Source organism: Lissotriton helveticus, chromosome 9 (genome assembly GCF_964261635.1).
Source record: "Lissotriton helveticus chromosome 9, aLisHel1.1, whole genome shotgun sequence".
In the NCBI taxonomy this organism is placed as follows: Eukaryota; Metazoa; Chordata; class Amphibia; order Caudata; family Salamandridae; genus Lissotriton; species Lissotriton helveticus.
The window spans coordinates 420,772,818-420,799,041 of NC_136070.1; the positions used below are offsets into that span (position 1 = coordinate 420,772,818).

The 26,224-nt window shown below is 54.2% G+C and overlaps 1 protein-coding gene across 1 annotated transcript in view; it reads left to right on the forward strand.

The window, feature by feature from the left end:
* Nucleotides 1–26,224, forward strand: part of DYNC1H1 (dynein cytoplasmic 1 heavy chain 1) — a 1,596,152-nt gene that overhangs the window by 1,355,221 nt on the left and 214,707 nt on the right. The window lies entirely within an intron of this gene.

The following is a 26,224-nucleotide window of genomic DNA, read 5'->3' on the forward strand; positions in this document are numbered from 1 at the left end:
CTCAAAGTATTGGGGGCAACTTAATTTTTCAAGAAAGTCTCTGACGTAGTCCATCCATTTAAAATCACTGATATTGTCCAATACCATGATGTCCTTTAAAATAGCCCGATTGACAACACATTCTTCATTTGTCCACACCCTATGCCAAAGAAGGACTGGCTGAATTCTGATAGTATCAGTAGCATAAAATATTCCCAATTCAGCATGGCATATCATTGTTGCAGTACTTTGGGGTACGGACAGAATGTGGCATAAAAACTTATTTTCCATGATTTGGATTGAACTGATGTTTGAATAGCCCCATAATCCTGCACCATAGGTGGCTACAGATATACAGGTCGCATTATAAACAGTTAAAATCTCTTTTATGGGTTTTTTACCTAATTTTTTCATAAAACATTTTAGGGCCATGATGGTTTTAGAAAATAACAAGGATCTAGCATGAATTGCTGTAGTCCATGAGCCACTTTCATGGAACAATATCCCCAGATAAGGGAAGGTGGGGGTCCTTTCTAAGGGATTGGAGTTTATGAAGATAGGCTTCACATGCTGGTTTGTTCTGGACCCGCAGTACATAGATAAAGTTTTAGAACAATTAATTTTCAAATCTAAACCAAGCATGAAGGTGTTAAAGGCTGTAACCAAAGTTTGTAAAGCCATTGGGGTGCGCGCCATCAGGACAGCATCATCAGCGTACATCAGTGCAGGGACAGGCCTACCTCTCACCATAGGCATGTCCCTGCCCTCCTGCACGAGATGCTTCTCCATTCCATTTATGTATAACAAAAATAGAAAGGGGGCTAAGACGCACCCTTGGCGCACACCCCGACCAATCCCAAATTGTCTACTGCATTCACCATTGTTCCCATATCTGACACTAGCAGTGGCCCCAGAATACAGCTCTCTCAAAAAACATATAATGGCGTTGTCTACCCCCAAACCAGCCATAATTAACCATAATTTAATATGAGACACACAGTCAAAGGCTGATGATAAATCAACAAATGTGAGGTATAGACGTTGTTTTTTGACCTTTATATACTTCTGTTGCAAGGTGAAAAGATTCAAACCTTGCTCTATGGTCCCTAAACCCTTTTGGAACCCAAATTGAAAGTCACTTAACACCCCAATATCCTCAGCCCAGCTTTGCAGTTTAGCTAAAACCACTCTCCCCAAAATTTTTATAGAAGAGTCTAATAAGGAAATTGGCCTATAGCATGTACAACTTAGCCTGTCCCCTTTCTTAAAGATTGGGACTATTACTGATGTAAACCAGGTAGGAATAGGGCTATTTGCCAGAGCGGCATTGAAGAGCTGGACTAACAGTGGCCCCCATAGTTCGATGTTAGCCTTATAGAGGTCAGCTGGTATACCGTCAGGTCCTGCTGCTTTACCCCCCTTAGTCGCCTTCAGGCTTGCTATAACTTCAGGAAGGGTTACAGTCAGAGTTCTGGATGTATCTAAATTTAGCAACCCCACATCCAGGCCTGTTTCAGGGGTTAGTTCCACAGCCTTATAAAGGGAGGAAAAATGTGTCACCCACTCATCTTCTGAGATGGCAATTTCCATGCGTGCTTTTTGTTCATGTAAGAGGGGGGTGTTAATAACCCTCCAGAAAGCAGCCGGATCCTTTGATTTTGAGGCATCACATAGGTTATCCCAAGCCTCCCTTTTTATCGAGGCCTTCCTATCCCTCAATGCTAAATTGTAGTCCTTCCTTGCAATTCTAATTTGGGATACATCCCGTGGTCTATTATGAATTGCATGTCTAAGCTTTGTTAGAGCTCTGGTGCACTTTCTATCAAACCATTTCCTATTGGACTTCAGGGAATTTTTCCTATTAACCCACAATGCTTCCTTAATTTTACTGGAAATGATATTAAAATGGGTTATTATTTCACAATTCTCTGCGTATTCATCTAAACAGATCGAAAAGCTACTCATGCATTTACTCAATATTTTATACAGAAAATCATCCGGGACCAGTCTACTCCATTTAAGGTTGTAACCATTTTGGGCACCCAACCTCACGTCCTGAACAATTTGATTCTGACATTCTCTGGTGTCAACTACAGCAAATATGTTCTCCATTTTTAATACCTGTGGCAGATGATCACTTAGTGGTAAATCCATGATATTTGCTCTAATCAATCTGTTCGCAGAGCTAAGTGTACATAAACTAAAATCGATAATGGATGAGGCACCCCGCCCGACAAAGGTTGGAACAAATGTCGTTGTATGGTGTGCTAATTCATTTACAAACCCAAGATTAAAATTAAAAATCATTTCATTTAGTGAGTCGCCCAATAGGGTATGTTCAAAATGCGTCAAGTTGACATCTTGTTCCAGCATTAAACCACAAATACCCTTTTGGGCCTTTTTGCAGAGAGTACAATTAAAATCACCCCCCCATAATAACATAACTTCAGCCCTCTTGCTCTTGTCAAGTTCGTCTTGCATTTCTAGGGTTAGTGTATCAAGTACGTCCTTAATCATGCTACCTGAACAGTTATTATAGAAATTAAAAAGAACCATCTTTGGACCCTTCCTTGTATATATCACTATTTTTTGGTAGTAGCTGGATCCGGGGGAAAAGGAAATTTTATCGTATACTAAAAGATTAATCTGAAAGAAACAGGTTAGTATTAGATTCCTTACCTTAGAATATCCCCAGGCGTCAGTCTGGATCCGGAAACTTTTGCGTAGCAGTACCCCTGCGCGTCGGTAGGCGTCGTCTGCAGGCGTCCCCTGCGGCTCCGCGTCGTCGGCGTCGTGCGCCGTGATGACGTCGCTGGAGTATATAGACGCCGCCTCCGCGCGCTGACGTCAGTTCTTCTTTTTTCCGCGCCAGTTAGCGCAGATCCGAAGAGCAGTACTCCGGTCTTTTGACCAAGTTTTTTGTTAACTTCTTTACGGTGCCGGTAGGATGCCCGGTTTCAAGAGTTGTGACGAGTGCGACCGCATGATGTCGGTCACCGACCACCATCGACTCTGCCTCCGGTGTCTGGGCGCGGACCACGACGTGGAGTCCTGCGTCGACTGTCGGGCCTTGACTGGAAAAGCTAGGCGGGAGCGGTCCCGCAAGCTTCTCGAACTCCGGTTGTCGGCCCCGCGTCGAGAGCGGTCCCGGTCCGGTCGGAGGTCGAGGGAGCGGTCGAGGGAGCGGTCGCGGAGCCGCCATGGGCGCTCCGGGAGTCGCCACCATTCCTCCGGCTCGTCAGGTAAGCACAAGAAGTCGGGGCGTCGCCATCGCACCCCCGACTCCCCCCGACGCCCGCGTGCTGCGGCCGGGGGCTCGGGTGACCCCACCCCCGCGGTCCCGCATGGGTCGCCGACGCCGTCTGCCCCACACCTGTCGGTCCCTGGGGCAGGCGCGTCGCGTGAGGAGATCGAGGCCTTCCTCATTGCTATGAGGGCGAGGTCTTCTCCGGCGGGGCCTTCGGCGCCTGCGGGCCCGTCGGTCCCGTCTGGGGGCCCGAGCGGTTCGGGTGCTCCTGCCCCGGCGCCGCCGGTGGCTCCGGCCCCGGCGCCGCTGGTTCCCTCTGGTTCGTCGCCGGCTGGTCTCCCGGCCTCTCCGGCGTCGGTTCCTGTGGGCCAGCCCATGGTACCGCCCCCGCGTGGTGCAGCGACTCCGCCGTCGGCTCCGGCCGGCGTCGGGTCCCCGGCACCGACGCCGCGCGGCGCCACCCCCCTTTCCTCCCCGACTCCGGACTCGGAGCCGGACCGGCGTCGGCCGACGCCGGACCCGACGCCGATGGGGCCTGTTGACCCCGATGTCTATATCGTCGACCCAGAATATGGGTATGACGAGGAGGAGTATGGAGAGGGTTGGGAGGGGTCTGAGGACCCTCTATCCCGTGCCTGCCAGTACGATGTGGACTGGGTAGGTGATCTGGGTGATGCCAGTGGCCTGGACGAGTCGCCCAACCCTGGGTTTGTCTCTCCGTCCCCTGTGGCGTCCGAGGCGGGTGCTGCCTATTCGGTGGTCCTGATGAGGGCTGCCAAGGCCTTACACCTTGAGCTCCCCGTCGCGAAGGTCAAACCGAATATCCTGACGGAAGTTTTTAAACCGCAGTCATGCCCCCAGGAGCCTCTGCTGCCGTTTAATGAGGCCCTGACGGATGTCCTTCTGGGCACCTGGTCCAGGCCCGCCTCTGGTGCGCCGGTTGACCGGAACGTTGCCAGGCGTCACCGTCCCTGCGCGGACGACCCTGCCTTCCTGTCCACCCATCCCTCCCCGGAGAGTCTGGTGATCCAGGCCTCCACTTCGCAGTCCGCATTTCCGTCGGCTCCGCCCGACCGGGAATCAAAGAGGTACGACCAATTCGGAAAGAAAGTGTTTTCCTCTTTGAGTGCTGGGCTGCGGTCTTGTAACACCGCGTGCCTCTTGGGCCGCTACACCCACTCCCTGTGGGATACGGTCGAGGAGTGTTTGCCGCAATGCCCCCAGGAAGTGCGGGACAAGCTCACCCGGGCCTTTGTTGAAGGCCGGGATGCGGCGCGGTACTCGATCCGTTGTGGTCTGGACACCACGGACTCACTGGGACGGGCCATGTCCACTACGGTGGCGATTCGTCGCCATGCCTGGCTGAGATCTGCCAACTTCTCACCAGACGTCCAAAATACGCTTATGGACATGCCATTTGATGGCAGTCGCCTATTTGGTGACAAAGCGGACCACGCGCTGGAGCGCTTCAAGGACTCCAGGGTCACGGCCAAGTCCTTGGGTCTCTCGACCCAGACCCAGCGCCAGCAGACGGGTTCGTTTCGGCCCTTTCGTGGCCAAGGGAGAGGAGGTCCCACACGTGCTGCCAGCCACGCGGCGCAGAGCGCTCCCCAGCGCGGTGGCGCCCGTGGTTTCCGCCGTGGTGGCGGTAGAGGCCAGCGTCGTGGTCAGTCCACGCCTCCCTCCGCTGCGGCATCCAAGCCTTCCTAGTCCGAGCTTTCGGGCTCACGTGACGCCAGTGGGTGGCAGGGTTCGCCATCACCACTCCCGCTGGCGCGCGATAACATCGGACAGGTGGGTGCTGCAGCTTGTCCGAAGGGGCTATGCCCTCCCCTTCGAGTCCACTCCTCCAGCCATGCCACCGCAGAACCACCGTGTGTCGGGGGACCACTTGACACTTCTGCAGGAGGAAGTTACGGCCCTCTTGGCCAAGGGGGCCATCGAGCGCGTTCCTGGGCCAGAAGTAGGGTGTGGTTGCTACTCCCACTACTTTCTGGTACCCAAGAAGGACAAGGGAGGCCTGCGTCCTATCTTGGATCTACGGAACGTCAACGGCTTCCTCCGGAAGGAGAAGTTCAAGATGTTGACTTTGGCTCAGGTCTTGGCTGCTCTAGACCCACACGACTGGATGGTAGCGTTGGACTTGCAGGATGCGTACTTTCACATCCCCGTCCTGCCGGCCCACCGGCGTTACCTGCGGTTCACGGTAGGCCACGAGCATTTTCAGTTTATCGTGCTCCCATTCGGCCTTACCAGCGCCCCACGGGTGTTCACGAAAGTGATGGCGGTGGTCGCAGCTCATCTGCGCCGGTTAGGGGTTTCAGTCTTCCCCTACCTCGACGACTGGCTGTTGAAGGCGGGCTCGCCCCAGACAGTCGTCCACCACCTTCAGATGACGGCAGACCTCCTGCACGAGTTGGGGTTTTCCATCAATGTGCCGAAATCACACCTGTGTCCCTCTCAAAAGCTCCCTTTCATCGGAGCGGTTCTCGACTCGGCGCAGTTTCGGGTTTATCCCCCGGAACGGCGGGTCCGGGATATTCAGGCTCTGATTCCCATCTTTCAGCCGTTATCCCGGGTTTCGGTCAGGTTGACGCTGCGGCTTCTGGGGCTGATGGCCTCCTGCATCCTTCTGGTGCATCACGCCAGATGGCGGATGCGGGCTCTGCAGTGGGACCTGAAGTTTCAGTGGGCCCAGCATCAGGGCAACCTATCCGACCATGTCCTGATCTCGGAGGGCACTGCGAGACAGTTGCAGTGGTGGCTTACAGACCGCGATTGGGTCAGGGGCAGATCCCTCTCCCTTCCCCAGCCGGAGCACGTGGTTGTGACGGACGCGTCCCTCCAAGGCTGGGGTGGCCACTTGGGAGAGGCGGAGATCAGAGGCCTCTGGTCTCCGGCGGAGTCCCGGCTCCATATCAACATGTTGGAGCTGCGGGCGATTCGCCTGGCACTGAAGGCATTCCTCCCCTTTGTCAACGGGAGTGTAGTGCAGGTGTTCACGGACAACACCACCGCCATGTGGTACTGCAACAAACAGGGCGGTGTGGGGTCGTGGACCCTTTGCCAAGAGGCTCTGCGCCTCTGGCAATGGCTGGAACGTCAGGGCGTGACTCTGACGGTTCAACACCTGGCAGGTTCTCTGAACGCCAGGGCGGACGAACTCAGCCGTCGGTGCTCGGTGGATCACGAATGGCGTCTGAACTCGGATGTGGCGAGAGGCCTCTTTCAGCAATGGGGAGAGCCTTGGTTAGATCTATTCGCCACAGAAGAGAACGCGCAATGTCATCAGTTCTGCGCGTTGGAGTTTCCAAGACGGCACTCGCTCGGCGACGCCTTTCGGCGCGAGTGGAGTTGCGGTCTGTTGTACGCCTTTCCGCCTATACCACTTCTGCCCAGAGTGCTGAAGAAGATCAGGCGCGACCGGGCCCAAGTTATCCTTGTGGCTCCGGACTGGGCTCGAAGGTACTGGTATCCCGAGCTACTCAGCATGACAGTCGGTCCCTCGATCCGCCTGCCCCTTCAGGAGGACCTTCTGTCGCAGCAGCAGGGGACGGTCCTCCACCCGAACCTGTCCAGTCTCCACCTCCATGCGTGGAGATTGAGCGGCGACAGTTGAGGCCATTTGACTTGCCTCCTGAAGTCTGTGATGTCATTCTGGCAGCCAGGCGTCCCTCCACAAAGTCGGTATACGCCTGCCGGTGGAACAGATTTGTGGCATGGTGCACAGCAAAGGCTGTGGATCCCCTTTCTGCCCCTCTATCTGAGGTTCTCCTCTTCCTCCTTTCCCTTGCCCAGCAGGGCTCTGCTCTGGGCACTATCAAGGGCTATCTTTCTGCCCTTTCCGCCTTCTTGAGGCTACCTGATCAGCCATCTTTGTTCAAGTCCCCTATTGTGTTAAGATTCTTAAAGGGCATCACGCACATGTATCCTCCAGCTCCGTTCGTGATGCCTCAGTGGGACTTGAACCTGGTTTTGACTTTCCTGATGTGCGCTCCCTTTGAGCCCCTTCATTCCTGTCCTCTCCGTCTTCTCACCTTAAAGACGGCCTTCCTGGTAGCCATCACCTCTGCCAGGAGAGTGAGTGAGCTCCAGGCTCTTTCTGTTCAACCTCCTTTCTTGTCTGTTCATCCTGATAAGGTGGTTCTTCGGACCAGACCTTCTTTCCTGCCCAAGGTAGTCTCTGCTTTTCACATTGGGCAGTCCATCACCTTGCCCTCCTTCTTCCCGCCTCCGCATCCTTCAAAGGATGAAGAGCGGCTCCATCGTCTGGACCCAAAACGTGCGCTTTCATTCTATATGGATCGCACACGCCAGTTCCGGGTGGATGACCAACTGTTTGTTGGCTACGTGGGTGAGAAGAAGGGAAGGGCGGTACAGAAACGGACCATCTCTCGGTGGGTCGTCCTGTGCATCAAAGCATGCTACTCTTTGGCTCGGAAGGAGCCTCCTGTTGGGCTGAGGGCCCATTCCACTCGGGCCACGGCGGCTACTACTGCCCTGGGCCGGGGAGTCCCTTTGCAGGACATTTGCCAGGCGGCCACGTGGGCCTCGCTGCACACCTTTGCGAGGCACTACTGCCTGGACAGTCAAGTCCGGAGGGATGGCTTCTTTGGCCGTTCGGTCCTCCAGGACTTTCTGGTGTAGGTTGTATTGGTTCGCAGACCCACCACCGGGGTTGGTATTGCTGGGGTATCTATTCTAAGGTAAGGAATCTAATACTAACCTGTTTCTTTCAGATGAACAAGTTACTTACCTTCGGTAACGATATATCTGTAAGAAACAGTAGTTAGTATTAGATTCCTTACCGCCCCGCCCATCCTCCCCGTTCTGCGAACTGATACCTAGGGTTAGGGACATCCCTTTCAGGGCCCTAGTTTCAAATGGCACCAGTGTTGGTTCTCACATGGCTCTGCGTGTTCTGGCGCGGAAAAGCTGTGTGCAAAGAACTGACGTCAGCGCGCGGAGGCGGCGTCTATATACTCCAGCGACGTCATCACGGCGCACGACGCCGACGACGCGGAGCCGCAGGGGACGCCTGCAGACGACGCCTACCGACGCGCAGGGGTACTGCTACGCAAAAGTTTCCGGATCCAGACTGACGCCTGGGGATATTCTAAGGTAAGGAATCTAATACTAACTACTGTTTCTTACAGATATATCGTTACCGAAGGTAAGTAACTTGTTCGATATGTATACAATCAACCCCCCCTTGGGTCTTCCATGTACTCCACCCACCGCAGGGGTAAAGTAAGTTTTGTAGCCATTAAGGTGTATCGGCGTGGTGGCCCAAGTTTCTTGAAGGGCTAGTATTCCCACGTCGGTAATGGCCTCATCCCAGCTTGGATTGACAATCTTTTGTTTTAACCCAGCCACGTTCCAAAATAGCACCGTACAGTAATCTTTATCTAGAGATGAAATATCTACAATGTCCCCTGGTCTGCTAACCTGGCTCCCTCGTATGTGCTCATTCCCCCCCTGTATTACTGGGGTTTCCTCCGACCCCAGGCAACATATAGAACCCAGGTCTACGGGATTGACGGGCAGCCAGTCATCTTCCTTGATCTTGGGGAGTCAATCAACTGCTTCCAAGCAGTCGAACCGGTTGTAACATGGGAAAGACGAAGGAAATTGTAGATTACCTGCCCATCCTGGATCATAACCTTGTGGATAAGGATAAGGAAGCCTACCTTTGTATTTCACAGTGTTCCAACCATCATCATACCTCCCATTCCACCGTGTGTTGTGAAAGTTATTATCAGAGGACTGACCAATATTACCACCACGGTGTCGATTGTCCCTGATCCAACTCCACCTATTATCTGGTTGTTCACCCTCTGGGTAGAAATAAGATAATGGCCTAGCCACAATAGACAAACCATAGTTTCTTGGAGGCCTCGATATAATAAATTCTGCGGTGCGGGGATTCTCAAATGTTATTACCACGCAGTCACCGTGTGTCCTTTTTTTATTATTATACCCCACCCAGGGAGCCCTTTCGACCATAAGGATATTGCTTTTAAAAGCCGGGGGGAGAGGGTAGTTATCATTTAACCAATGAATTGTTTTATTTACAAGTCCCCCATTGTTTTCATGTGATTTATCATCAGGTTGGGGGACTCCAGTAAGGACCACAACATATGTTGAGGCTTCTGGTGGTAGATGTATGTTTCTACGTGTCTCCCTCTTTTCTACATTAACATTATCCTTAAGAATTTGTGTGGGTGGCGCTGCTTTATCAGTTATGGTAGAATTTTTAGGTATTGGCATAGGGTTTGAGGGTGAGTTAGTGGTGGGTTTTGGAGGTGGATTGGTGGTAGGTTTTGGAGGTAGATTAGTGCTAGCATCGCTTTTAGCAGCTGTGGGTGGTCTATTCGTAGTAGGTTTTTTTTGAGGAACTTTATTGTTCGAATTGAAGCTAGGGGCACTGATATCTTTATGGATATTAGTCAATATTGTTTCCAGACATCGTAGCCTAACCTCAATAGGTTCTAAGAGAATTTTTAGCATTGCAAGAATGTTATTATTAACCATGCTTAGGCTACTGCTGTCCTCGCTCCCTCCAGCTTGATTGTCAACTACCCCACTTTGTTCCAAGATCCCCTCCAAGCTACTATCCAAGATAGTTTCATCTGGCAGACTTAGTGTTATGCCCACACTTACCCGGGGCACGCCAGCGGGACCATTAATATTAGTGTGGGCGTCTGAGTTGGTGCACACATTTAATGGGGTCGGATCCAACTGGATTGGGTCGTGGATTTTGCCAGTCAGGGCTTTTTTCCCTTTGCGAGTAGTACTTTTAATCGACTTTTGTTTGGTACTCTTTCGCTTGGGGATTGCCCCCTCCTTCCTCCCCCTTTCAGTTAGGGTACTAACTGTGGTTTCATTTTCTGTTACCGCAGGGCCATTTTCCATTAACAAGGAAAGATTTGGGGTTGCCTCCAGGCCTTCCTGCGAAGCAGGTAAGTCGCAACCCTGGTCTTTGTGAACCATTACGAGTGCCTTTGGGGCGGATACATTGTTGGGTGTACAAGCTTGTGCAATATGGCCCAGAGAGGAACGCTTTGCCATAGCTAGATCTTGGGACACCCTTCTATCCATCAGAATGATCCCTTCATCAATAAGGGCATGTGTGCGCACTATAAAATCGTCTAAGGTACCAGTTAATTTCTTTGCCCCAGCAATTGCCATGCTTCTAGTCTCTGGGTGATTCATGGCAGGCCCAGTAAATAACCCACTAAGCGGGTGCAAAAAGCTTATTGTCAATTATCAGTACCCGTCTCAGTGTAACAAGAGCTCAGGGGCTCACAATGATATATGACAGCCAACTTACAGTTATGCAGTCTCAATGTCCTTTGGCTGCTGGCAACCGGGCAGGGTATCTGGCACAGGCCAGGCTCCTCAGGCCTCTGAGGGCCTAAGAGGGCCCGCCCTTTGCCCGGGCTTAGCCCCGGGCGTCCCGCTCGCGTCCCGCGACGCGGGGGCTCTCCTCCCTTTCTAGGGCTCTGGCGCCCTCTGCTGCGCGACGACCCGCGTCACTGCACACGCGCCGCCGCGAGGCCTGCCGGGATTTGTGGTCTCCCGGAGCGGCGGCGCGGAGTCCGGTGTCCAGGGACTCTTGGCGGTGGCGGCGGCGATGTCTGCGCTCCTTCGCGCCCGCTGGTCTCTGCCCAAATGACTCTCGTGGCGGTGGCGGCAAGATGCTGGTAGGTTTAAGGCTCCCCCCGCTTTGCCGGGGCTCTCCTCCCTTTCTAGGGCTCTGGCGCCCTCTGCTGCGCGACGACCCGCGTCACTGCACACGCGCCGCCGCGAGGCCTGCCGGGATTTGTGGTCTCCCGGAGCGGCGGCGCGGAGTCCGGTGTCCAGGGACTCGTGGCGGCGGCGATGTCTGCGCTCCTTCGCGCCCGCTGGTCTCTGCCCAAATGACTCTCGTGGCGGTGGCGGCAAGATGCTGGTAGGTTTAAGGCTCCCCCCGCTTTGCCGGGGCTCTCCTCCCTTTCTAGGGCTCTGGCGCCCTCTGCTGCGCGACGACCCGCGTCACTGCACACGCGCCGCCGCGAGGCCTGCCGGGATTTGTGGTCTCCCGGAGCGGCGGCGCGGAGTCCGGTGTCCAGGGACTCTTGGCGGTGGCGGCGGCGATGTCTGCGCTCCTTCGCGCCCGCTGGTCTCTGCCCAAATGACTCTCGTGGCGGTGGCGGCAAGATGCTGGTAGGTTTAAGGCTCCCCCCGCTTTGCCGGGGCTCTCCTCCCTTTCTAGGGCTCTGGCGCCCTCTGCTGCGCGACGACCCGCGTCACTGCACACGCGCCGCCGCGAGGCCTGCCGGGATTTGTGGTCTCCCGGAGCGGCGGCGCGGAGTCCGGTGTCCAGGGACTCTTGGCGGTGGCGGCGGCGATGTCTGCGCTCCTTCGCGCCCGCTGGTCTCTGCCCAAATGACTCTCGTGGCGGTGGCGGCAAGATGCTGGTAGGTTTAAGGCTCCCCCCGCTTTGCCGGGGCTCTCCTCCCTTTCTAGGGCTCTGGCGCCCTCTGCTGCGCGACGACCCGCGTCACTGCACACGCGCCGCCGCGAGGCCTGCCGGGATTTGTGGTCTCCCGGAGCGGCGGCGCGGAGTCCGGTGTCCAGGGACTCTTGGCGGTGGCGGCGGCGATGTCTGCGCTCCTTCGCGCCCGCTGGTCTCTGCCCAAATGACTCTCGTGGCGGTGGCGGCAAGATGCTGGTAGGTTTAAGGCTCCCCCCGCTTTGCCGGGGCTCTCCTCCCTTTCTAGGGCTCTGGCGCCCTCTGCTGCGCGACGACCCGCGTCACTGCACACGCGCCGCCGCGAGGCCTGCCGGGATTTGTGGTCTCCCGGAGCGGCGGCGCGGAGTCCGGTGTCCAGGGACTCTTGGCGGTGGCGGCGGCGATGTCTGCGCTCCTTCGCGCCCGCTGGTCTCTGCCCAAATGACTCTCGTGGCGGTGGCGGCAAGATGCTGGTAGGTTTAAGGCTCCCCCCGCTTTGCCGGGGCTCTCCTCCCTTTCTAGGGCTCTGGCGCCCTCTGCTGCGCGACGACCCGCGTCACTGCACACGCGCCGCCGCGAGGCCTGCCGGGATTTGTGGTCTCCCGGAGCGGCGGCGCGGAGTCCGGTGTCCAGGGACTCTTGGCGGTGGCGGCGGCGATGTCTGCGCTCCTTCGCGCCCGCTGGTCTCTGCCCAAATGACTCTCGTGGCGGTGGCGGCAAGATGCTGGTAGGTTTAAGGCTCCCCCCGCTTTGCCGGGGCTCTCCTCCCTTTCTAGGGCTCTGGCGCCCTCTGCTGCGCGACGACCCGCGTCACTGCACACGCGCCGCCGCGAGGCCTGCCGGGATTTGTGGTCTCCCGGAGCGGCGGCGCGGAGTCCGGTGTCCAGGGACTCTTGGCGGTGGCGGCGGCGATGTCTGCGCTCCTTCGCGCCCGCTGGTCTCTGCCCAAATGACTCTCGTGGCGGTGGCGGCAAGATGCTGGTAGGTTTAAGGCTCCCCCCGCTTTGCCGGGGCTCTCCTCCCTTTCTAGGGCTCTGGCGCCCTCTGCTGCGCGACGACCCGTGTCACTGCACACGCGCCGCCGCGAGGCCTGCCGGGATTTGTGGTCTCCCGGAGCGGCGGCGCGGAGTCCGGTGTCCAGGGACTCTTGGCGGTGGCGGCGGCGATGTCTGCGCTCCTTCGCGCCCGCTGGTCTCTGCCCAAATGACTCTCGTGGCGGTGGCGGCAAGATGCTGGTAGGTTTAAGGCTCCCCCCGCTTTGCCGGGGCTCTCCTCCCTTTCTAGGGCTCTGGCGCCCTCTGCTGCGCGACGACCCGCGTCACTGCACACGCGCCGCCGCGAGGCCTGCCGGGATTTGTGGTCTCCCGGAGCGGCGGCGCGGAGTCCGGTGTCCAGGGACTCTTGGCGGTGGCGGCGGCGATGTCTGCGCTCCTTCGCGCCCGCTGGTCTCTGCCCAAATGACTCTCGTGGCGGTGGCGGCAAGATGCTGGTAGGTTTAAGGCTCCCCCCGCTTTGCCGGGGCTCTCCTCCCTTTCTAGGGCTCTGGCGCCCTCTGCTGCGCGACGACCCGCGTCACTGCACACGCGCCGCCGCGAGGCCTGCCGGGATTTGTGGTCTCCCGGAGCGGCGGCGCGGAGTCCGGTGTCCAGGGACTCTTGGCGGTGGCGGCGGCGATGTCTGCGCTCCTTCGCGCCCGCTGGTCTCTGCCCAAATGACTCTCGTGGCGGTGGCGGCAAGATGCTGGTAGGTTTAAGGCTTATTGACTCTAGAAATGTATCAGCAATTCAACAGTGAATAATAAATAATATATTTTGAATTTTGACATTGGGTTGTGTGTAACTTAACCTTTGTATATAAGAATTCATCCAAGTAGTTTTGTAAATTTGGTAACCTGCGCAAATACTCTTTACACACTGGTCCACCTGTCCCTACATTATATAGTGACTCCTAAGGATTCCGGCCTAAAAAGTTTGGAAAAGGAAATTTATTGTTTTGAATGCTAGTGATGCACAGGGCGGTTCTTCCATGGGGGTGATTGGGCGCCGCCCCCCCTGCTTTCTCGCCGTGCGAGAAGGCAGACACAAATGGTAGTGTAGTTATTGCCGTTAATATAACTACCATTGTGTCTGCCTTCTCGCACGGCGAGAAAGCAGAACTTCCTGGTTTAGAGTTTTACTCGAGGGCAGGGGGGGGAGTGGCTTGGGGGAGTGGCTTGCCCACTGTTGTTAATACTGACTGTTTGGGCAGCCTGAGGCCGCCCAGACAGACAGTATTAACTACAGTGGGAAAGCCACTCCCCCCTGCCCTTGAGTAACGCACCCAGTCCCTGACTCTCTGTATGCTGCAGAGAAAATGACGTAGCCTGGGGCAGCCGGCCGCACCAATCAACCTGTGGCGGTGGAGAAGGAGGCTGCCTGCCGCGCCGCCTTCCTGATGACGTGCTGCCTGCAGGACTTGAACCATGGCGGCAGAAGTCGGGACGGAGTCTCTACGGACGGTAAGTTTACTATTTTTATTTTATTTTAAATATATTTGTTGTTGTTGTTGTTGTAGTGCTTTCAATGGCGGTTCTTACATGCGGGAAAGAGGGCAGAGTGGACGTTACAGGGCAGCGTTGTGTGATATTAGGCAAATCTCTTTGCTTCACTGTTCCTCATTTCCTTTGATTTATTAATGTGGGAGCAGCCGCAGCAGCGTGTGAACTGTGCAAACGAATCGATATAACAGTGTACAAGAGGCAGACCGGAGCGCGGGGCTAATGCATGCGGAGTTATATTGTTAATAAATGGATAATTGAAAGCCCATAAACACATCGCCACTGTACAGCAGGCAGCGGAAAGAGGGCCCGGCAGCTACCATAAGGCTCGGAACATTAACGGCCCGGCTAATTGAAATGATGGGCAGGCCCGGGCAGCAGGGTTCCTTCGGATAATGCGGCAATTAGCAGCTACACAGAGGCGCCAAAGTTGAAAGCATTTGATGTAATTATATCCCCCTTCTGTCACTTAATTATCCAGCAAATAAGTTATTGATAATGATCTCACATTATGAGAAATTGAGTTGGCAGCCAATATCTGGGCCTCGGCAAGGGCGCACCGTTGGAAAATGGAGGCTGGGGCCTCTTTGTTATGTGTTTCCTTAGGCGGCGGAGCGTCGTCAGAACTGGACTTCCGGTCCTGACAGAGTCAGACTGTACTGTACCACTAGACATATTGTCAGGTATTGAGTGCCCGCAATTCTTTAATTTTAGTATGACAGTAATTTTTCGCCCCACTACTTTCAAATGTCAGCAGCCGCCACTGGTGACGCATATACATCATTACACTGCCTCATGAAATAGGCTTCTGTAGTAGGGGATCTCTGTGTATAGTCCTAATCTTGTGAATACTCCCGCCCATGTGCGTAGACCCCGGAGCAATCAAAATAGTCTCTTAAGTTGTCTTCTTCTGCAGTCCTGCATAGACACTTAAGAGAAAATCAAAGAAAAGTAATGCAGCCTAAAACGACAAGGTTACATTGGCCAGCACTTCATCTCGAAGTGAAAAAGATAGCCAAATAATATTAAATTTTACACACTAAGTCTCACACCTAGAGAAACTCCCCTTCACAAAAATCCTTTGTCATGATAGAGAGGAAGGGTTGGACAGACAAGCCCCATAGGCTGCCATTATGTGTCTGGAAAAGGGATACCGTGCCTTTAAGGAACTCTCCAGAGACCCTCGGTATCCCAGATTGCACAGCCAAAGGCAAGTTACTTTCAGTTCTTTTTTCCGGCTCCTGCTAGCAGGACCCTGGAGCATTGAGCTCTACCTTTTTGGGTATATCTACTATTTTTGGAACTTTTCCAGTGATTTGAGTGTTTCGCTCGATGTCTGGGGTCTTCCTCTTCCAGTTGCTGTCCTTTTTGACCAGTTTTGCCACCTCTATATTGTCGAAATGCCAGCTTTATTCGACAAGTGCCCTGAGTGTGATAGGAAGAAGGCTAAGTCTGACCCCCACAGAGTGTGCATACTCTGTCTCCCTTCTCCCCAAGTCCCTGACTCCTTTGATATCGGTCACTCTTTCTCCAGGAGGACCCTGCGTGACGGGGAGAAGATTCGTCTCCAAGGCCTGGAGCAGAGAAGACATCAAGAACCAGGTTGGACTTCTGGGCATGGATGGACTCTGTCATCGTCCTCTGCCTGTGCATCGGCCTCTGGGGGGCTCCCCAGTCAAGAAAAGGCTCAGAAAAGGCACCGGTCCCGGTCGTCGTCGATGGCTTCGCCGTCGAGAGGTATGACTACCATCTGTTCCCCGTCGACCCAGGGCTCTGGGTCGAGTCGACGTTCGGTGTCAAGGGGTAGGACGTCGAGACCTCGGACGAGGTCGAGGACTTTACCGGCGTCGACACACCATCGACGTCGTGATGAGTCCCGAAGAGGCAGGCGCTCGCAGTCGATACGACACCGCTGTTCGCCATTAACGTCGATGCGGAGGTCGACGTCGAGGAGAGAAAGATCGACGTCAAGGCGAAGACACTCGACGCCGGGGAGTTCATCGACGTTGAGAAGAGCTACGTCAAGGAGGTCGACGTCGAGGAGGGACAAGTTGACGTCTAAGAGGAAGTTGATGCCCAGAACGGTGTCTAGTGCCTCTGTGGTTAGTGTCTCATCATCGGCGAGTCCCGGTCGCCGCGGCACGGTCCTCAGAGAGATCTACCTCCAGAGCATCCTTCCCGAGGCCTACTCATAAGAAGAGGGGAGTGTGAGAAAGTGGCTCTATATGTACTGGTCCAAGTAAGGTACCATGTGTATAGAGTCCACAATCCCCAGAGGTATAACAGAGGTTAGAATCAGGTCTGACCTTACTCTCTAAAGTGGTAGCTTGGTCGAGAAGTAAGGCAGTACCAGAGGACAGTGTAAAGCATTTGTTGTACCTACTCTGTCAGCAAAAGGTTTCACACACTCAAGAACTGAACTCTAGGCCAATTGTTTTTATATCCAAATATATAGTTTGTTTTAGTTTTAGAACCAACAGGTATCAAAATATACTGTTCGAGGCATATGAGCTGCAGATTTTACACTTAGCATTAGATTGCCACCTGGTGTTGGGCTTGGATGATTGCATGTTGTTGTCTTCTTGGAAGAAGTCTTTGTAGTCACGAGATAGGTGACTCCTCCCTTGGACAATAGTGCGCATGGGCATTGGCTCCATCCTTAGATTGTTTTTTGCCATGATGGGAAATGATGGAGTTAGTAGAGGTAAAGAAAAAGATGTCCATGCGTGTGCATCTAAGATTGTTTTTTTCTGCCACTGGGTTCGGATGAAAGTTTTATACTCCGGCTAGAAAACAGACTTTTCAAGCACTTCGAAGTGCAAAAAACTTCCCAAAACTCTCCAAACTAATTTAGATACCGACGAACATCGTTTCGATTCCATCAGCTTGATTCCGGTCGTCGACGCGGGCCGTCTGGCCTATTCACGCCGTGAGGCCTACACCTCATGGAAAGGACGCCATTCAAGAAATGCCCCGGGTGTGGAGCAAAGTTTCCATGCAGTGACCACCACGAACTCTGCAGCCTGTGCTTGTCGCCAGAACAGGAGGAATCCAGCTGTAGAGCCTGTGCATCCTTTCGATCCAAGAAAACAATCAGAGATCGGAGGGCCCGTCGACACGACATGCAGAGATCAGCTCTGGAACCGGTGGATATCTTCGACAAGGAGGTTCCGCTCGTTTCCTAAGAAGATTCTGATGATCTCCAGATTGTATCAGAGGCAGACGACTCAGATGACTCCATACCATCGGGTCAGCGCGTGAGTACTACGGGCCTTGCACCACACACAGCACCCAGATCGAAGGCAAAGGTCAACACTCCGCCTCCGGGGCCCAGTCGCGACCGAAGAACCACTTTGACAGCCCCGCCACCGAGCCCTGCTCCGAAGAAAGTAACTAAGCCTTCTGGTAGCTCTGTTCCGAGCAAGCCGCACGTGCCGATCCCACCAGCTCCCTCTGCACCGAAACCGAAAGAAGTCTCGGCTCCGAAACCATCGACTTCTAAAGACAAGGGTGTAGGAAGGTGGATACCTGACTATGGTTACCCCAGATTTTTTGCCTTGTGTTTAGCTGGTTTTCGACTTAGTTGGCCTGGGATCCTGCTAATCAGGGTCCCAGGCTATCTGCTCTCTCTGTAAATGGGACTCCATGTACCTTGGGTACATCTCCAATTGAGAATTGGGTCACCTTGTGAGCCCCTGTACAGTGTACTATAGGTACCCAGGGCATAGGTGCATCCAAGGCCTACCAGGGGCTGCAGCATGTATTATGCCACCCCTGGCTGGCCACCTAAATTGACACAACTGTCTGATCACTCAGCTGGGGCAAGGTTGTGTAATCACCCCTTGCTTAGGTATAGTATTCCTATATCTACCCGTATATATATATATATATAGACACACAGTAACCTATCAGTCACTCCTATGGCAGGCCTTAACAATCCTGGAGACAGAGTGCTTGGTTATGTGTGAGATGGTGCTCTAGCATGAGCTGAGCCTGTCTGCAGCTTTCGGAACCATGTCCTTATAGCTGTTCTATGATATCGCCATACCATATACTCTTAAGTGCATTATAATCCTCGCGGTTGAATGCTAACTTTGGTTTGGCTTTATCTAAACATGTCGTGTAAGGTGTCATACGCTTTGGAATACTACCCCCTCGCCAATTCTGGCGACGGGGGTAGCATTCCACCCTTCTAGAGGGAGAAGACATGTTGTTGCTGACTATCCCGGTTAAAAGTAACCAGAGCCCCAGCATCACAAAATGGACGCTGCTGCCACAGACACAAGTCTGACCTCCTGCTGCTGGGAGTCCTTCCAGCGAGGGAGGCCTGGACAATAGGTTTCCTGCCTGTAGAGGTGCGAGCACCACCCCAGACACGATTTTGTGTATTGGGACAGGGAGGGCTGAATAGAATGAGACATGCCTGGGGCACACTAGGTGCTCCATGCATATCCCGATTCAAACCGGTTGCTGGGGCACTCCAGCCCCAGCTCTGCCGCGAAACTGCACAAAGGAAAGGGGGTGTAACCACCCCCCTTCCTGGTCCCACCCATAGGAGGGACCTAGTGAGTAAACCAGCCCCCTTTAATTGTATAAAGGTAGGAGTTGACCCAGGAGACTTTAGATTAATCCTGGAATCGAACTGAAGATGAAACTCTGGACCCTTCGACATTCAACTGAAGCTAAAGACTGAAGAATCTCCCTTGTGGCCAAGGAGTGACCACCCTGGGCAACCAGGCACCATCCAGCAACTCAATGGCTTGCTTTGTCCCTGTTCCCGCCGGAACTCGAGCACAGAGCCTGACAAGACCTCGACCCCCGGACTCCTCTGACCCCACTGCACGACTCCAGCACAGCTGAGCACCGTGGAAGGCGTCGGAATCCGTGGAAGCAGGCAACTTGGAAAGTCTTCAACTTGCTACCAGCGCAGCTCTTGAGGCATCCTCGAAGCTGTGCACTGGGGACTGAGACACCCTGACACCGAGCTCCACCTGCACCGAAGACCAGCCCTCCACACTCCATGAGATCTGCGTGGGGCCCTTCTGCTTGTGTTCTGCTTGACGCGTTGTCTGGTTGCTGGTCGTTGGCTAGTAGCCCTCAGACGCCGATCCTTGAGAAAATCCATCGCTGGTCTGGTTTCTCCAGACTGGCCCTTGCTTCCCTGTAAAGGTGAAGTGCCTCAGACCCTCCTGGTCTGCACTAGAAGCCTTTTGTGTATCCTGCGTGGGTTGCCTTTGCTTAGGCTTGTTGGCTCCAATCCGGAAGTCGACACCTCCATCTGCGAGAACCTTCGTGGGACAGCTCCTCTCCAGCACCTGGTCGTTCTCGACGCCTCCTGGTACGCGTGGCTGCAACGACAAGCTTCACATCCACACCTGATTGCTCCTCGACGACATCTGGTTCCTTCCTGGTTCCACCCGGTCACTGGCTAGTGACCTAGACTCTGTCCCCTCTGCTTTCAGGTCTTCTTCAACTCCGATCCACCCTTGGATCCCCCGGACATCTTCCTCCTGGTCTCCTGCAGCATCTTCTTCCGCAGCTCCATAGGAAACGACGAGAAAACCCAACATACTTTGACACCTATGCACCCCCAGCCCGTGGGTGAGGTAACGCGAGTACTTCAGTGCTTCTGTAGGGATTGACTATCCTAGTGTCCAGTTTTGCTAGTTGTGTAATCCTAGTTAGACCAGAAGTGTCCTAAAACTCCATTACTTACCTTTTTACGTTCCTATTGACTTTCTATTGACTCTCGCGTGAGAGTACTGACTCTGCATGCGCCACCTGTGGGCCTCCTACTCCTAACCTAAGGGTCAGATAGTGTAGCCCCAGCGATTCCCAAGGCCCTAGGCCTTCTCCTTTCCAAAGTTGTGGTTCTTATACCACTTACTTAGTATATGGTTTTATGCGCCCCTAGGGCCTAACTGTAAGTTGTGCTATTTAAAGTATTTCTCAGTATAACTTATGTGCTTTTGCCTCTGATCTCCTAAAGAGTTCAGAGGAGTGTGTTAGTAAATAAATACATATATATTTTATATATATATATCCTTTGTGGTGTCCTTTCATTTGATATTCAAGGGGTTACATATGGTAAAACAGCTGGCTTTACACGCCCTCTAAAATCTTTTAGCCTAAGACTGTTCTGTCCACGCTACCACTAGGATAGCTGGTCTATAAGGTTGACTTACAACCATCACCATAAGGGTTGTTTGGACTGGTGCAAGGTGTTCACTAGAATAGTGAACATCATATACCAGGCCAACTTCTCACAAAGGGTACGAAGCCAGCGTCCAACGCCTCGAAGCCGACGAGACCAGCTTCCACTCTGTAGACATCGTCTTCGGTGCCGAAACCGACAAGGCCTGATTCCGACGCGTCCAAGACCTCGAAACAGCCTACCACACCGAAAACAACACCTTTGGTGCCGAAAACTACACTAAAGGACACTGTAACACCTCCTAAGGCTAAAGACAAGCAGCAACTTCGTCCGGTACTGAAAAAATCGGCGCTGACAAAGGTTCCACAAGGAGAATAACTTTTCCAGCCAGATCCTCTGCAGAAGAAGATCTACATTGACCCCAAAACAGGTCAGGTGTCCACTACACCACACAAGAAGAGGAAGGCAGATGAAGCATCCACACCTGTGGTTCCTGCCAAGAAGCAGCACTCTGCCACATCCCCTATGCACCCTTCTTCACCTATACTTCCTTTTCCTTCATCTCCTCTTCCTCTTAACATTTCACCACATATGTCTCCTGCACATTCTCCTCTTTTATCTTCACACTCACCTCAAAATGATGATGAGTATAGTTTAGGAAGAGGGATGGACCCAGTTGAGCCTTTCACATACCCTACAGATGATAGAGTCTGGGAGTACCCAAACCCACAGGATATACCAGATATTCCTGATCCACAGTCATACCAATCAAAACCTTCTCCCCCAGAAGATAAGATTGGCTTTGGGCACCTATTGAACAGAGCTGCCATTTACCATGGGGTAACTATGCATTCTGATGAGGCAGAGGAAGATTTTTTATTAGACACATTTGAACAATCGCAAAGATCTGTGCAAATTCTTCCTATGATCAAAGGGGTCATCAAACATGCTCCAGAAATCTTTAAAGACCCTGTGCGTACTAGAATTTTAAACCCTAGAATAGAGAAAAAATATAGGCCTGCACATGCAGATCCAATCTACATTAAAGGACAACTACCATTAGACTCACTAGTTGTATCAAATGCTAGAGAGAGAGCAAATTCACAAACTTCAGGTGAGGCACCCCCACCTGACAAAGAATCCAAGGTCATAGATGCCTCAGGCAAAAGAATAGCTGCGCAAGCTACCAACATATGGCGTATAGCTAATAAACAAGCCCTCCTTTCCCGATATGATGGGGCTCATTATGATCAGTTGGAAAAACTACTAGAACATCTACCTGACCAATATAAGGCACAGGCAAATGATCTGATACAAGAAGGCAAGCTTATTTCTAATGCCTCAATCAAGTGCGCACTAGATGTAGCAGATACTGCATCTAGAGCTGTCAATACTAGTGTCGTACTTAGAAGACATGCGTGGCTACGCATTTCAGGATTTAAACAAGAAGTCCAAGCTACCATTCTAAATCAACCATTTAATCAAAACCAATTGTTTGGACCAGAAGTAGACACAGCACTTGAAAAAATGAAAAAGGATACAGACACTGCCAAATTTATGGGAGCTTTACAGTCCACACAAACTAGAGGTTCCTTTTGTCGCTCCTTCTATAGAGGGGGCTCCAAACAAACCGGTGCAGACAACACAACATCCTTCAAGTCTAACACACAAACATCCTCTAACAAGGGATATTTTAGAGGAGGATATAGAGGGAATAACAACAAAGGAAGAGGTCGGGGTAACAACAGTAATCGAACCTCTTCCGCCACAAAACCACTTCCCTCCGTCGTGGTCTGTCGCCGCGCCTTCGGGCCACGCAGACCCGACTAGGGTCCCTGGCGGGCCGGCGGCTTCGGCCCCGGCGCTGTCGGGTGCTTCGGCCCCGGCGCCGCCGTCGACTTCTGTCCAGACGCCACAGGGCCCCATGGGATCCAGGCCTGGATCCCTGTTGACGCCAGTTGACCTCACGACTCCTCCGCTGGCGCCGACCCTGATGGTGTCGCTCCCGGCGCAGTCTTCGGACAACGTCTGCCCCAGTTTCAGTCCGTGTCGGAAGGGTGCCGCTCGGCGCCGACTCCAGCGTCGATGGGTGAGGCCTTCACCTAAGACCCGGCTCCGTCATTTCAGCCTGTTTACCAGGACACGGATGAGGGGGGAGGACTGGGAGGGGTCTGAGGACCCTCTGGCACGGCCAGGACTGGGCAGATGAGCTATGGGAGGCCAGTGGTCTGGATACTTTGCCTGACACTGGATTAATCTCTCCTCCCTCCGTGGCTACGGAGGAGGGTGCTACTTATGGTGTGGTGTTTCGCAGGGTGGCCAAGGCCTTGGCTCTTGAGCTCCCTGCTGCGGCCGTGAGGACTAACCTCCTCACGGAGGTGCTTCAGCCGCCAATAAGCTCCTCGGAGCCTCTACTGCCGTTCAATGAGGCCCTCAAGGACGCTCTGATGGGCACCTGGTCCAAGCACTCCACAGTTCCCACTGTGGATCGGAACGTGGCCCGGCTCTGGGCGACCCTAGCTTTCTGTCCATGCACCCCACCCCAGAGAGCCAGGTGATCCAGGCCTCTTCGTCCCAGACCGCACCCCCGGATCGGAAATCCAAAAGGTTTGATTAGTTTGGGAAAAAGCTGTTCTCCTCATTAAGTTTGGGGTTGCGGTCTATCAACACCGCTCGCCTTTTGGGCTGTTATACCCACTCTTTGTGGGACACGGTTGCAGACGTGCTGCCCCTGTGTCCGGCGGCCCGGGCACGGCTCGCTCAAGCTCTTGCTGAGGGGCGGGATGCGGCGCATTATTCGATCAGATGTGGACTGGAGACCACGGACTCGCTGGGCAGGGCAATTTCCACGCTGGTGGCGGTTTGCCGCCACGCCTGGCTGAGGTCTGCCAATTTTTCGGGGGATGTCCAGGCCACGCTCATGGACATGCCCTTCGATGGCCGTCGCCTATTTGGTGACAAAGCAGACAGTGCGCTTGAGCGTTTCAAGGACTCCACGGCTACGGCCAAGTCCTTGGGCCTGTCGGGCCAGCGCCAGCAGACTTCTGCTTTTCGCCCATTTCATGGCCAAGGAAGGGGCACCCCCACACGTCCAGCTAGCCACAGGCCGCAGAACCAGCCTCAACGCGGACGTGGTTACCGCCATGGCGGTGCCGGGGGACAACGGCAAGGTCAGTCCACATCCACTCCCGCAGCATCTGCCTCAAAGCCTTCCTAGTCCGAGCTTCAGACTGGTAGGTGCTGCAAATCGTCCGAAGGGGCTAGTCCCTCCTCTTTGAGGCGACCCCTCCAGATATGCCATTACAGGACCACCGCATGTCGGGGGACCACTTGCAGCTTCTCCGGGAGTAAGTTACGGCCCTCTTGGCCAAGGGGGCCGTCGAGCGCGTTCCTAGGCCAGAAATATGACGTGGTTGCTATTCCCACTACTTTCTGGTACCCAAGGAGGCCTACGCCCTATCTTGGACCTCCAGAGCGTCAAGTTCAAGATGCTGACATTAGCTGAGGTCTTAGCTGCCCTAGACCTTGGAGAATGGATGGTGGCGTTGGACTTGGAGGACGCATATTTCCACATCCCCGTCCTGCCGGCCCACCGGCGCTACCTGCGGTTCACGGTAGTCCACAAGCACTTTCAGTTTACCGAGCTTCCCTTCGGCCTCACCAGTACCCGTCTGGTGTTCACGAAAGTGATGGCGGTGGTCGCAGCTCATCTGTGCAGATCAGTGGTTCCAGTCTTACCCTATCTTAACGACTGGTTGTTGAAGGCGGGCTCGCCCCAGACAGACGTCTCCCACCTCCAGACTACGGCCGACCTCCTGCACCTGCTGGGGTTCTGTAGTAGGGGATCTCTGTGTATAGTCATAATCTTGTGAATAGTCTCGCCCATGTGTGTGGACCCCGGAGCAATCAAAATAGTCTCTTAAGTTGTCTTCTTCTGCAGAGATGCTGGACAAGAAAGTTTTCCGGGTCCAGTCTCACGCCTGGGGGATATTCTACATTAAAGAGCCTGCGGCTTGAATCGTCTCTACCAAATACATCGTTACCGAAGGTAAGTAACTTGTACATCTGAAAGAGACACGTTAGTGATAGATTCCTTAACTTGGAATATCCCCAGACATCAGACTGGATCCGGAAAGTTTTGCTTAGCAGTACCCCTGCGCGTCAGTAGGTGGCGTCCTGCGGCTCCGCGTCCATCGCTGCGTAAACGCCAAGATGGCGTCACGGAGACTACTTGGGCGCCAACCATGCGCGCTGACATCAGTTATTTATTTTTCCGCGCCAGCAAGCGCAGACCGGATAGAGCACGTACCTCAGTCACTTTTTGACTGCTTTTTTGAGAGTTTTTGTCTCAGCCTTTGTTTCTCCTGGTGCACGTAGGGATACCTGGATTTAAGTCCTGCGGAGCTAGCTGCCGTAATATGTCGGTGGCGGACCCCCACGATGTTTGCCTCTACTGCTTTCAGACTGATCACGACTCCCGGGCCTGACGGGAATGTTGAGCTATTGCCCCGAAGGCCTTGAGAGAGCAGCGCCGAAAGTTGCTGGAGCTCCAGCATTCTTCACATCGCCGCTCCGGGTCTCGGGCAGTTCCCGGGACCGCTTGCAGAACCGGAGTTGCCGCTCTTTGGGCTTCAAGTCTTCGCCCTAAAAAGAAGTAGAAGAAGCGTGTTCTCTCTCCGACGTTCCCCCGCCGCTCCTCGGATGCGGTCGAGGGGGACAGGGGTTCTGCCCCTGCAGCTCCTCTGGAACAGGGGAGTCCCGTAGCCTACCCGCCTTACACGGGTCCGTCGGCGTCTCCCGAACAGGTGCAAGAGTTTCTTGTTGCCTTGGACGGCCTTTAGGCCTTGGGCTCCCGCCGGCATGCCTTCGGGCCCCGCGTCCAGATCCTGTTGGCCCGTCGGCGGATCCAGCTTTGGCGCCACAGGATCCTACGCTGTTGGCTTCGGTGCCACGAGGTCCAGTGCTGCCGGCTCCAGCCCCAGCGCCGCCCTCCGCGCCGCAATGGGTGCCGTTTATTCCACCCATGCCCCGGTTCCAGGACCATTTTGTTCCTTCTTGGGACCCGAACTGGGAGACTGTGCCAGTCAGGCCCCGGCCGGTGCCATTCTCTGCGCCATTTCCAACGGGCCCCTCCTGTGCTGGATGTGGAGGAGGACTGGGAAGGGTCTGAGGACCCTCTTGCCCGGCAGTGTGACTCCAAACCTGATCGGGTGGACTACTTGGAGGATGCAGGCGACCTCGATGTCTCTTCTGACCCGGGGTTTGCTTCTCCCCCGCCTACGATGGAGGAAGGGGCTTCCTACACAATGGTGCTCCGGCGGGCTGGGGAGGCCCTTAATCTCGACCTCCCCACAGTGCCCCTCAAAACTAACCTCACCAAGGTTCTCCAGACAGCATCTACTTCCTCGGAGCCGTTGCTTCCCTTCAATGACTCCCTTACCGAAGTTCTTTTGGGCACTTGGTCGCGGCCGGCCACGGGGACCCCTGTAGATAAGATGTCGCTAGACGTCACCGCCCGGCGCCTGACGACCCCGCATTTTTGACTACTCATCCCACGCCTGAGAGCCTGGTCATCCAGGCCTCAACGTTGCAGAGTGCCTTTCCCATGGCCCCGCCAGATAAGGACTCTAAAAAACTGGAACAGTTTGGTAAGTGGTTGTTCTCTTCGGCCAGCTTGGGGCTGCGGTCGGTGAACACCACCTGCTTATTGGGCCGCTACTCCCATGCAGTATAGGATACTGTTGCTCAGGTGTTGCCTCCATGTCCTGAGGAGGTCCAGGCTGTCCTTTCTCAGGCGATCGCTGAAGGCAA